The following is a 12,743-nucleotide window of genomic DNA, read 5'->3' as shown; positions in this document are numbered from 1 at the left end:
ACAAGTTGCTGGGTGAGAGACCTCAAAATTAAAATGAGCTAAAGAGCTTTAAAACCCTTTCTTGGGTGGGCTTTTGTTGTAATTCTTGGCATTTTTGTGGTGTATTGTACTGTGTAGGGTTGTGAGTGAATGTTTTTGCAAAAAAAATGAAGTTTTTCCATGCAGTTGCCTTGTTATGGGCTTGTCTGTTGCCATACACCCCTCCTGCCTAGTGCCTTGGTATCGACCTAGAATATGGGGTCAAAGTGCACGGACTCTTATAAACAAGGCTGTACCTCGAGACTAGCCGTCCACTTTTTTCCGAAACTTGTTGTAGGTACATATTATTAAATTGGCTAACACGTGAAGGTGAGTTTGTGTGACAAAAACTTCGTAAACTAGAGATATGATGCCCATTTTCATGTCTGATTAAGCATATGTTTCAATGGAGAACCGTTTCAATGGTGTCTCCCCTGTAAGTGGCGAGGGTCGAACGTATGTTTGGTTTCGCCCCCCTCCCCCTTTAATTCAACGATATTCACATCCCGAAAATGCCTACAAATTATCATCCTACTGCGGTTCTTCTTCCACAGAAATGGTCTTAAACTATTGCAATCAACATTAGAATACTTTTCTGTCCGTTTCTAAGCCTTACCTGCTTCCTATGATGGTTTTTCTCTTCACGTAAATGGAACTCGGGCAGCTTTGTCCTTCTGTCGTCTCGTGAGGTCAGAGGTGAACGCCAACTGGGTCAAAGGTGGAATTGTCGACCTGATTACCCAAGTAGTCACGGCGGTCAATTTCTAGGGTAAAGTTTCCAATTCTACGGAGGGGTATCAGGTTACCGGGGTTCCACGCGCGGCTTCCGTGGAGCCGGTCTCAACGGTAAACATTCTTATCATCAATTATAAACAGTTTCACGGGGACTCTCTTGTCCAAATGTGATAAAATCCGCACTGCATAAAGCTCAAATGTTGGTTTTTTTTATTACAATGCTTAAATGTGCGTGAAATTACTCTCAACGCGTCGAATGCTTATTCTAGAACAATCGACGTCAATAACCAAACAACTGATTTAAACCGACCCCAAATCTCTCCGAAAATTCCACATTTTTGCATTTTAGAGAACAGTATAACAAAATTAAGATTTGAGTCGGACAGTTTTCTTTATTTCAAAGTTAAAGTGTTGCTAAGGTAGAAAAATTCGCCCAAAAATGCACTGTTTCAACTTCCAAGACGGATAATTCCAGAACGCCGCCATCTTTAAAAAATCCGTCCGACACAGATCGAGATTTTTGTCTTACCTACAATTTAAAACGTTTTTGAGGTAAATTGAATTTGTTTTTCTTGCGGTTTAAATACCATGTTTGCACTCATGTCAGGTCGTGTGAGTAAGTATAGGGGGTAACTTACATCCCCGTAAACAACAATTACGATCTTCAAGGTCACACACCATGACGGCAGTTGCTTTGTTACATGTTACATATCCACTATAAAACAGGTCATAGATATACTGTCCCGAAATTGGTTTATATTTGTAAAAAGGTGATTTTTTTACTGTTAGGCGTTACCCGTGTAAAAACGGGCTTAAAGTCGCGGGTTTACTGTACATGACCGCGGGTAACCCCGGATCGAACGAACGTTCGGTTCGATTGACGTCATATCGAACATGATTCGATTCGAATGACGTCATATCGAACATGATTCTGTTCGGTGAAAAGGTAGAAATATTTGGGCCCAAATTTGACCATCGTGAGTGCATTTGATGTCGGTTTGAACGTTAAGCTGTGTCCATAATGTCAACGTTCTGCGTTCAAACCGACCACCTTACAACGTACCAAGCGTCTGACTTTTGTTTCTGATCTACTTTAAAAGAGCTATTTTAAGGGAATTAATGTCAAGCCAAACTGTTTGGTCTGAATCTTGATTTCTGTGTTTTATGACAATATTCCATCCAAAGAAAAAAGGAAACACAGAAGGAAAAAAAAGCAACACAGAAGGAAACTTTATGATCAAGGCACTACACGATTTAATTATGTCAGTGGAAAATATTTGTAGATCTTGAAAAAAAATACAAAACAGGAAATTTACTTGTATACAACCTATCGTCTACCTTTCCACTGGCGTAAAATAACTTCCTACTTTGGAAACTGAAGCACATCAGTCATTTTTCACTGATACAAATCAATACTATTAGCTTTTGGGTTTATTCATACAAATCCTAGTAGTTTAAAGAGTTGATAGTCACAAGATGTAATTGTGTTTGTAGGACATACAGGCAAAGACTTCGTGACAGGAACTACTAGTAGATACACAGGAAATCTAAGCTCGTACACACACAACACTAACGTCTACATTCCAACTACTGTGTACAAACACAGCACTAATGTCTACCTTTCAGCTTCAACTACTGTGTACAATCACTTGCCGATGTTAATTACTGAATATGTATATGTATATTATCCAATCAATACTGTAACGCTTACTATTCTCACTCTACAATTCTAGATAGCTAAATGAGATTTTTCGTTTCAAAATAATTGATATTAGAACAAAGTATATTGGATACTAACTAAACTAAGACTTATTCTTGTACCTAAACTACCATAACTTAATTAGATATAAAAGTGAAGAAGTATAGGGCTTTTCTTGGGAAAAACCTTTGTCTACTTGCAAACATCATGAATTCTTACAGAATATTCAGCCTAAATCTTAATGAACATAACTGTCATATACCCTTAAGATTCGTATCAAAATATTAAGTGTCGAAACTGTAGTTAACAGCAGACTGTGCGTCCTAAATGTCACTACGAGATGGTCACAGTTGCAGACTTGGTGCCTCTGTGTGGATTTTTATATGTCGAGATAGGATAGCATTAGAGGCTGCAGAATAGCTACACTGGTCACACTTGTAGGGTTTTTCTTCTATATGGGTTCTCATATGTCGGGCTAAAGAAGACTTTAAAGCTGTCCTGTACCCACACTCCCCACACATGTAGGGTTTCTCACCGGAGTGTTTTACTAGATGTTCTTCTAAATGAGATTTCTGTGTAGCAGAATATTCACACTGGTCACACTTGTAGGGTTTTTCTCCTGTATGGGTTCTCATGTGTACGGATAGGTGAGACTTGTAAGCTGTCCTGTACCACACTCCCCACACATGTAGGGTTTCTCACCGGTGTGTGTTACTAGATGTTTGTCCAATGAAGATTTCAATGCTGCAGAATAGTCACACTGGTCACACTTGTAGGGGTTTTCTCCTGAATGGATTCTCATATGTTTAGATAAGACAGACTTTTGAGCTGTCCTGTACCCACATTCCCCACACGTACACATGTAGGGTTTCTCACCGGTGTGTGTTGCTAAATGTCGGTCTAAATGACATTTCTGTGCTGCAGAATAGTCACACTGGTCACACTTGTAGGGTTTTTCTCCTGTGTGGGTTTTCATATGTCGGGATAATTGAGACTTTTGAGCTGTCCTGTACCCACACTCCCCCACACATGTAGGGTTTCTCACCGGTGTGCATTGCTAAATGTCTGTCCAAAATGTATTTCCGTGCTGCAGAATAGTCACACTGGTCACACTTGTAGGGTTTTACTCCTGTATGGGTTCTCATATGCTCGGATAAGTGAGACTTGTTAGTTGTACTGTACCCACACTCCCCACACATGTAGGGTTTGTCACCGGTGTGTTTTGCTAGATGTTGGTTTAAATGAATTTTCTGTGCTGCAGAATAGTCACACTGGTCACACTTATAGGGCTTTTCTCCTGTATGGGTTCTGATATGTATGGATAAGGTAGACTTGTAAGCCGCCCTGTACCCACACTTCTCACACATGTAGGGTTTCTCACCAGCGTTATCCATGTTAACTTGTGCTGCTGCCTGGTCTTCAACATCGCTTGTTTTGCTGTCACAGTTGACCTGAGAAACCCCGGTGGGAGACCCATTACAGCAGTTCTGACCAACTCCGGTGTGAGACCCGAGTCCTGCCATTGCCATGTTCAGCCTAATGAAAAATGAAATTAAAAAGATCAAGCTTTAAATGTTGTCAATAATAAAATTGGCTTTTTACAAAAAAAGTTCAAAGAGTTCCGACTTTAACATGCTTTACAATATCAACATAATATATAACAACGTATCCCAACATAATTTCGACGTGTTGTCTTTCTCGCATTTGAATAAATTTGCTTCTATGTTGTTCCAAAATCATAATTTGTGAGATCTTACAATCAATCAATCACTCACACCACCAATCTCTTAAAACATTTTATATCATATTATTTATTACTTCTACGACTACGAACAAATTGGGTAAAATGACCCCATCCGCTAGGCTGGAAAGAGAGTCGGCAGTATAGCCTATAGGTTTGGTCACCAGGCTTCTCTATTTACTGTTTTCACAAATAAGTTCTACGCGTTTCTAGATTTTGTAATATACGCCTTGTGCGATTCTTTACAATACAATTAACATTTCTATATAATTTCACGTACTCTAAAAAGGCCACTTTGCCTGATGCAAATGGACGTACATGTAATTGGCGAGGGTCGAACGTATGTTAGGTTTCGCCCCCCTCCCCCTTTAATTCAACGATATTCACATCCCGAAAATACCTACAAATTATCATCCTACTGCGGTTCTTCTTCCACAGAAATGGTCTTAAACTATTCCCCTCAACATCAGAATACTTTTCTGTCCGTTTCTAAGCCTTACCTGCTTCCTATGATGGTTTTTCTCTTCACGTAAACCGGAACTCGGGCAGCTTTGTCCTTCCTTAATTTCGTGAGGTCAAAGGTGAACTCGATCTGGGTCAAAGGTAAATTTGTGTGCCTGATTACCTATGTAGTACATTTCACGTCGGGCGGCACGTTACGCTTTCCTCATAATGAAAACCTTTTACGCTTCAATCAGATCACCGAAAAACGTAAAATACGGCATTTTTGCTGGTCTAATATCAAATAATAAATGAAAGGAAGATAAAAGCTGACTAGAAAGGTAACATTTGCAAAGCAAAGCATAATGTAATGTTTACCTTCGCATAATCTGCTCTGTTAATTCTTACTAAAACACATTCATGTATATATGGTGACAGCTGTCTAAACCCCTTTCGCTATAAAATTGCAACATGATATAACCCTTGAACACTAGTTACCATGGTGATAGACTGTCTGGCCCAGGTCATTGGCCTTTTGTGTTTGGAGAAGAGGAAACTGAAGAAAACAAGATGTTTTTCTTCATTAAACATAATTACAGCCAAACATGTTTTTTCTTAATTTTGATTTTTATGTTTTGTGATGATTTAACAAACTCCATCATTGCAAATAAAGGAAAGAAAAGCATTATCTTGAAAGTATCAAACGATTTAATTATTATAACTACATCTCCGAAAAAAAAACTACAAACAGCATACTTGTATTCAACATAACGTCTACCTTTGTAAAGCTGTAAAATAACTTCCTACTTTTGAAACTGAAGCACATCAGTCATTTTACACTGATACAAATCAATACTATTAGCTTTTGGGTTTTATCCTAACAAATCCTACTAGTTTAAAGAGTTGATAGTCATAAGATATAATTGTGTTTGTAGGACATATAGGCAAACACTTCGTAACAGGAACTACTAGTAGATACACAGGAAATCTAAGCTCGTACACACACAACACTAACGTCTACATTCCAACTACTGTGTACAAAAACAGCACTAATGTCTACCTTTCAGCTTCAACTACTGTGTACAATCACTTACCGATGTTAATTACTGATTATGTATAAGTACATTATCCAATCAATACTATAACGCTTACTATTCTCACTCTACAATTCTAGATAGCTAAAAGAGATTTTCATATCTGATATTACAACAAAGTAAATGGGCTACTAAGCGAAACTAAGACTTATTCTTGTACCTAAATTATAGCCATAACTTAATTAGATATAAAATTGAACAAGTATAGGGCTTTTTCTTGGGAAAAACCTTTGCCTACTTGCAAACATCATGAATTTTTACAGAATATTAAGCCTATATCTTAATGAACATAACTGTCATATATCCTTAAGATTCGTATCAAAATATCAAGTAGAGAAACTGTAGTTAACAGCAGACTAAAAGTCACTACGAGATGGTCACAGTTGCAGACTTGGTGCCTTCGTGTGAATTTTCATATGTTGAGTTAGGGCAGTCTTAGAGGCTGCAGAATAGCTACACTGGTCACATTTGTAGAGTTTTTCTTCTCTATGGTTTCTCATATGTCGGGATAAGGTAGACTTTAAAACTGTCCTGTATCCACACTCCCCACACATGTAGGGTTTCTCACCGGTGTGTTTTGCTAGATGATAGTACAAACCATATTTCCGTGCTGCAGAATAGTCACACTGGTCACACTTGTAGGGTTTTTCTCCTGTATGGGTTCTCATATGTTTAGATAATGTAGACTTGTAAGTCGCCCTGTACCCACACTCCTCACACATGTAGGGTTTCTCACCGGTGTGTTTTGCTAGATGTTCCTCTAAATGAAATTTCCGTGCTGCAGAATAGTCACACTGGTCACACTTGTAGGGTTTTTCTCCTGTATGGGTTCTCATATGTTGGGATAAGGTAGACTTCAAAGCTGTCCTGTATCCACACTCCCCACACATGTACGGTTTTTCACCGGTGTGTTTTGTGAGATGATCGTGTAAATGAGACTTCCGTTTTGCAGAATAGTCACACTGGTCACACTTGTAGGGTTTTTCTCCTGTATGGGTTCTCATATGTCGGGATAAGCTGGCCCTATGAGCTGTCCTGTACCCACACTCCCCACACATGTAGGGTTTCTCACCTGTGTGCTTTGCTAGATGTTGGTCTAAATCAGATTTGTGTGCTGCAGAATAATCACACTGGTCACACTTGTAGGGTTTTTCTCCTGTATGGGTTCTCATATGTCGGGATAAGCTGGACCTATGAGCTGTCCTATCTCCACACTCCCCACACATGTAAGGTTTCTCACCCGTGTGTTTTGCTAGATGTTGGTCCAAACTAGTTTTATGTGCTGCAGAATAGTCACACTGGTCACACTTGTAGGGTTTTTCTCCTGTATGGGTTCTCATGTGTTGGGATAAGTTAGACTTTTTAGCCGCCTTGTACCCACACTCCCCACACATGTAGGGTTTCTCACCAGCGTTATCCATGATAACTTGTGCTGCTGCCTGGCCTTGAACATCCACGGCGGTCTGTCACTACGGCATTCTTTCCCATTGCTATGCGCGTTCTAAAAAGTATCGGGTTACAAGACGCAATTTTGGCCTGTTTTGGACTACCCGTAAAATATTTGAAAATAAAGAAATAATATTTAGGGGTAAATTTCGTCAAATTAAAATGAAATTATCGTCTTAACATCCTTTAAATGTTAGCTTTTTATATAAAATCACTGATTTGTAAAAATTTCGCTCAGAAAGACGATTATTTTCGGGTTTCCGAGCACAAGTCATGTCACGTTTTTAGGCAAACATCGTTCAAACCTGGCTACTTATATTACCCCAGATCCCCGATTTTTATATTTTTCGCAGACTAGGAATAAGATCAAAAATCGTGTTTTAGGGATTTTTTAATTTCTGATTTTAAGTCTAGTTTTTGTCGACATATTGGTGAAAAAATGGCATTTTTTGACATTTTTCTCACTAAATTACCCATAATTCAAAATTGAGGCCATTTTTCAAAAATCCCTAAAACACGATTTTCGGGACAACCGTTACAGTCATTTTGAGCCGTAAATGGGGTATGTTTGACTCTCCATGTTTCCAGGTTTGCTCGAGTTTTGGAGACATGTCATATCGCCAGAAAGTCTGCCTTGTGTTATTCATACTGGCGTAAAGAATCATTACAGTATTCAAGGTCACCCAAGGATACGACAGTAGCTTCGCTACATGTTACATACCCACCAAAAATTATAGCGGACATGTACTGTCCTGGAAACTGTTTTTATCTATAGAAAAGTGTTGTTTTTTATCTATTGCGAGGCACTCAGGCAGAAGGGCTTGTTTTGCCGCTTTATTGTAAATGACCGCAGGTGACCCCGAAATGGAACGCGGGTTCGATTCGAATTGCCCAGATCGAACACGATCGAACACAGTTCGGATTCTATGAAATGTGGGAACTTTACAGCCCAGATTTGACCACCGTGATCGCTTGTTTTGCTGTCACAGTCGACCTGGGAAACCCCGGTGGGAGACCCATCACAGCAGTTCTGACCAACTCCGGTGGGAGACCCGTGTCCTGTCGTTGCCATGTCCAGCTTAAAATGAGAAAATGGAGAAATCATGACGATGCAGCGTAGATATAAATGCTAGATTGGAAATTTGCAGAAAACAATGTATTTTCTCAATCAGGCTATAAGTATAACGTTATACAACTTTAACGTAATTCATGACAACCAAATGAATGATACAAGCTGTCGCGACCCTTAAATCAGGCTCATTTGCAGTTTGACCCAATACATGTACACATGCAGACATAAACACACATAAAAAAACAACACACACACATTCACACACACACACACACACACACACACACACACACATACACACAGGCACACATACACAATCCCACACACACATACAAACACACACACACACTCACACACACACACACATATACATTATACATACACACGAACACACATAAACACGCAGGCACACACACAAACAAACACGCAGACACACACACACACATACTGTACAAACACAAACACACGCAGAAACACAAACACAATGTTGTATGCACACAGACACCTTTTGAAGGGCATGCACACAAGTTGCTGGGTGAGAGACCTCACAATTAAAATGAGCTAAAGAACTTTAAAACCCTTTCTTGGGTGGGATTTTTGTTGAATTCTTGGCATTTTTGTGGTGGGTTGTACAGTGTAGGGTTGTGAGTGAATGCTTTAGCAAAAAAATGAAGTTTTTTCATGAAGTTGCCTTGTTATGGGCTTGTCTGTTGCCGTACACCCCTCCTGCCTAGAATATGGGGTCAAAGTGCACGGACTCTTATAAACAAGGCTGTACCTCGAGACTAGCCGTCCACTTTTTTCCGAAACTTGTTGTACTAGGTACATATTATTAAATTAGCTAACACGTGATGGTGAGTTTGTGTCACAAAAACTTCGTAAACTAGAGATATGATGCCCATTTTCATGTCTGATTAAGCATATGTTTCAATGGAGAACCTTTTCAATGGTGTCTCCCCGCGAGGGTCGAACGTATGTTAGGTTTCGCCCCCCTCCCCCTTTAATTCCACAATATCCACATCCTGAAAATGCCTAAAATTATCATCCTACTGCGGTTCTTCTTCCACAGAAATGGTCTTAAACTATTCCAATCAACATCAGAATACTTTTCTGTCCGTTTCTAAGCCTTACCTGCTTCCTATGACGGTTTTTCTCTTCGCGTAAACCGGAACTCGGGTAGCTTTGTCCTTCCGTCGTCTAGTGAGGTCAGAGGTGAACGCCAACTGGGTCAAAGGTAAAGTTGTGTGCCTGATTACCCACATTGTACATTTGACGTCGGGTGGCACGTTACGCTTTAGTTTCCTCACAATATAAAAATTTTACACGCTTTTAAAAGTAGACCAAAACGACGTAACATGCGCCCGATTTTCTTGTCTAGTCTAATATTATGTGAAAGGAAGATTGCAAATATCAGTTACGCCTGTTTGGTCTGAATCGTGATTTCTTTGTCAGACCGTTTCCAAAATCATATCCAGTTGCTCGAGTAACTGCTTTTTGGCAAGATTTCTATGTTCTGTGACCAATTGACAAACTCTATTCATGAAAAAAGGCAAGTCATCAAAAGGCATTGTGTTTATTGTATTGAACTATTTAATTGTGTTAGTGGTAAATATATGTAGCTACATCTTCGAAGAGACAATTCTGCCCGTATATATTATACAACATAACGTCTATAGCTTTTCCCTAGTCTAAAATCACTTCCTACAGTTGCTATGCTATAGGCTTTAAAGGTTTTACCGCAACCAAACGCTAGTTTTTACTGAGTTGATATTGGTCAAAGTTTTTTTGCAGTACCTATAGGAAGATACTCCGTCAGAGTGAACTATTAATAGAAACATGAAGATAGCACATTCATACAAACTTACACTAACTTCTACTTTTGAAATACGATCATTTACAAATGTTAATTACTTACTATGCACATGTATATTATCCAATCAATACCATCAAGTTCACTGTTTTTCCACAATTCATGATAGATACAAAAATGATTTCTTTTGTCAAAAGAACTGAAAACAAAACAGAATATATATGCTAATAAAGAAAACCAAGAAATGAGAATTATCATTGTACCAACTGTACATTATAGTTGTACATAAATTAGAAATAAAGAAGTACAAGACAATGGCATTTCGTTTGGAAAGAACTATTACCTGTTTGAAAATACATTTATTATAAACTTTTAAAGAACATTTAGCCTAAATGTTTTGAGTATCAATGTGATATATCCTTATGGTTGGTTTCAGTATAGCAAAACTACCAAGAGAAGAGCAAGCAAACTAAAGGTAGTAGATAATCACAGATGCAGATTTGGACTTTCCTTGTGAATTTTCATATGTTGAGTTAGGGCTGACTTCGAGGTTGTAGAGAAGCTACACTGGTCACACTTGTAGGGTTTTTCTCCTGTATGGGTTCTCATATGTTGGGATAAGTGAAACTTTTTAGCTGTCCTGTATCCACACTCCCCACACATGTAGGGTTTTTCTCCTGTATGGGTTCTCATATGTTGGGCTAAAGAAGACTTGAAAGCTGTCCTGTACCCACACTCCCCACACATGTAGGGTTTCTCACAGGTGTGGTTTGTTTTATGGTCATCTAAGGTGGATTTCCATGCTGCAGAATAGTCACACTGGTCACATTTGTAGGGTTTTTCTCCTGTATGAGTTCTCATATGTCGGGATAAGTCAGATTTTTGAGCTGTCCTGTACCCACACTTCTCACACATGTAGGGTTTCACACCGGTGTGTTTTGCTAGATGTTGGTCCAAATCAGACTTCCGTGCAGCAGAATAGGCACACTGGTCACACTTGTAGGGCTTTTCTCCTGTATGGGTTCTCATATGCATGGATAAGTGAGACTTCTGAGTTCCCCTGTACCCACACTCCCCACACATGTAGGGTTTCTCACCAGCATGCATTGCTAGATGTTTGTTAAAAGTGGATTTCCGTGCTGCAGAATAGTCACATTGATCACACTTGTAGGGTTTTTCTCCTGTATGAGTTCTCATATGCCGGGATAACTGAGACTTCCAAGCCGCCCTGTACCCACACTCCCCGCACATGTAGGGTTTCTCACCAGCGTTATTCAAGTTGGCTTGTTTTGCTGCCACCTGGCCTCGAACATCGCCTTTTTTGCTGTCACAGTCGACATGGGAAACCCCGGTGGGAGACCAATCACAGCAGTTCTGACCAACTCCGGTGGGAGACCCGTGTCCTGCCATTGCCATGTTCAGCCTAACGAAAAAAAATGAAGAAATTACACAGATTAAGCGTTATAAGCTGTCAATGATAAAATAGAATTTACAGAAAACAAGCTTCAAAGAATTCTAACTTCGCCAAGCTTTACAATTTTAATCAAATGCATTCAACGTAACCCAACATAATGCTGACGTGTTGTCTTTCTCGCATTTGAATAAATTCGCTTCTAGTTCTATGTTGTTCCAAAATCATATTTTGAGATCTTACAATCACTCACTCACACCAACAATCTACTAAAACATTTTATATCATATTATTTATTACTTCTACGACTACTAACAATGGGTAAAATGACTCCATTCGCTAGGCTGGAAAGAGAGTCGACAGTATAGCCTATAGGTTTGGTCACCAGGATTCTCTATTTACTGTTTTTTACAAATCAGTTCTACGCGTTTTTAAATTTTGTAATGTACGCCTTGTGCGATTCTTTACAATACAATCAACATTTCCATATAATTTCACGTACTCTAAAACGGCCACTTTGCCTGATGCAGCATGACGTACATGTAAGTGGCGAGGGTCGAACGTATGTTTGGTTTCGCCCCCCTCCCCCCTTAATTCAACGGTATTCACATCCCGAAAATGCCTACAAATTATCATCCTACTGCGGTTCTTCTTCCACACAAATGGTCTTAAACTATTCCCCTCAACATTAGAATATTTTTCTGCCCGTTTCTAAGCCTTACCTGCTTCCTATGATGGTTTTTCTCTTCGCGTAAACCGGAACTCGGGCAGCTTTGTCCTTCCGACGTCTCGGGAGGTCAGAGGTAAACTCGGTCTGGGTCAAGGGTGAAGTTGTCGACCTGATTACCCATGCAGTACATTTAAAGTCAGTTGACACGTTACGTTGTCTTCATAATGTCAACGTTCTGCGTTTCAAACCGACCACCTTACAACGTATCTAGCGTCTGACTTTTGTTTCTAATCTAATATGAAAGATAATATACAGAAAGTCACATACAAACAATAAAATTAAGATACATGGTGAATAAACAATGACAATGATAAATTAGTACAACCAGAACACTGAATTGACTATGGCCTTCTGGGCCTAACATAGACACAGCAGACAGCACCTATAGTGATTGCAACAGATTCAAATAGAGTTTAATGTTTTAATTCATGTTGAGACATTGTGAGCTTTGTCTACTGCAGAATAGTCACACTGGCCACATCTCCAGAGTTTACGAGGGTTCTCATGTGTATGGATAAATTGAATTTGTAAGCTGTCCTGTATCCA

This window comes from Branchiostoma belcheri, unplaced genomic scaffold (assembly GCF_001625305.1).
Source record: "Branchiostoma belcheri isolate BF01 breed outbred unplaced genomic scaffold, Haploidv18h27 scaffold256, whole genome shotgun sequence".
NCBI lineage: Eukaryota > Metazoa > Chordata > Leptocardii > Amphioxiformes > Branchiostomatidae > Branchiostoma > Branchiostoma belcheri.
This window is presented reverse-complemented; position numbering follows the sequence as displayed.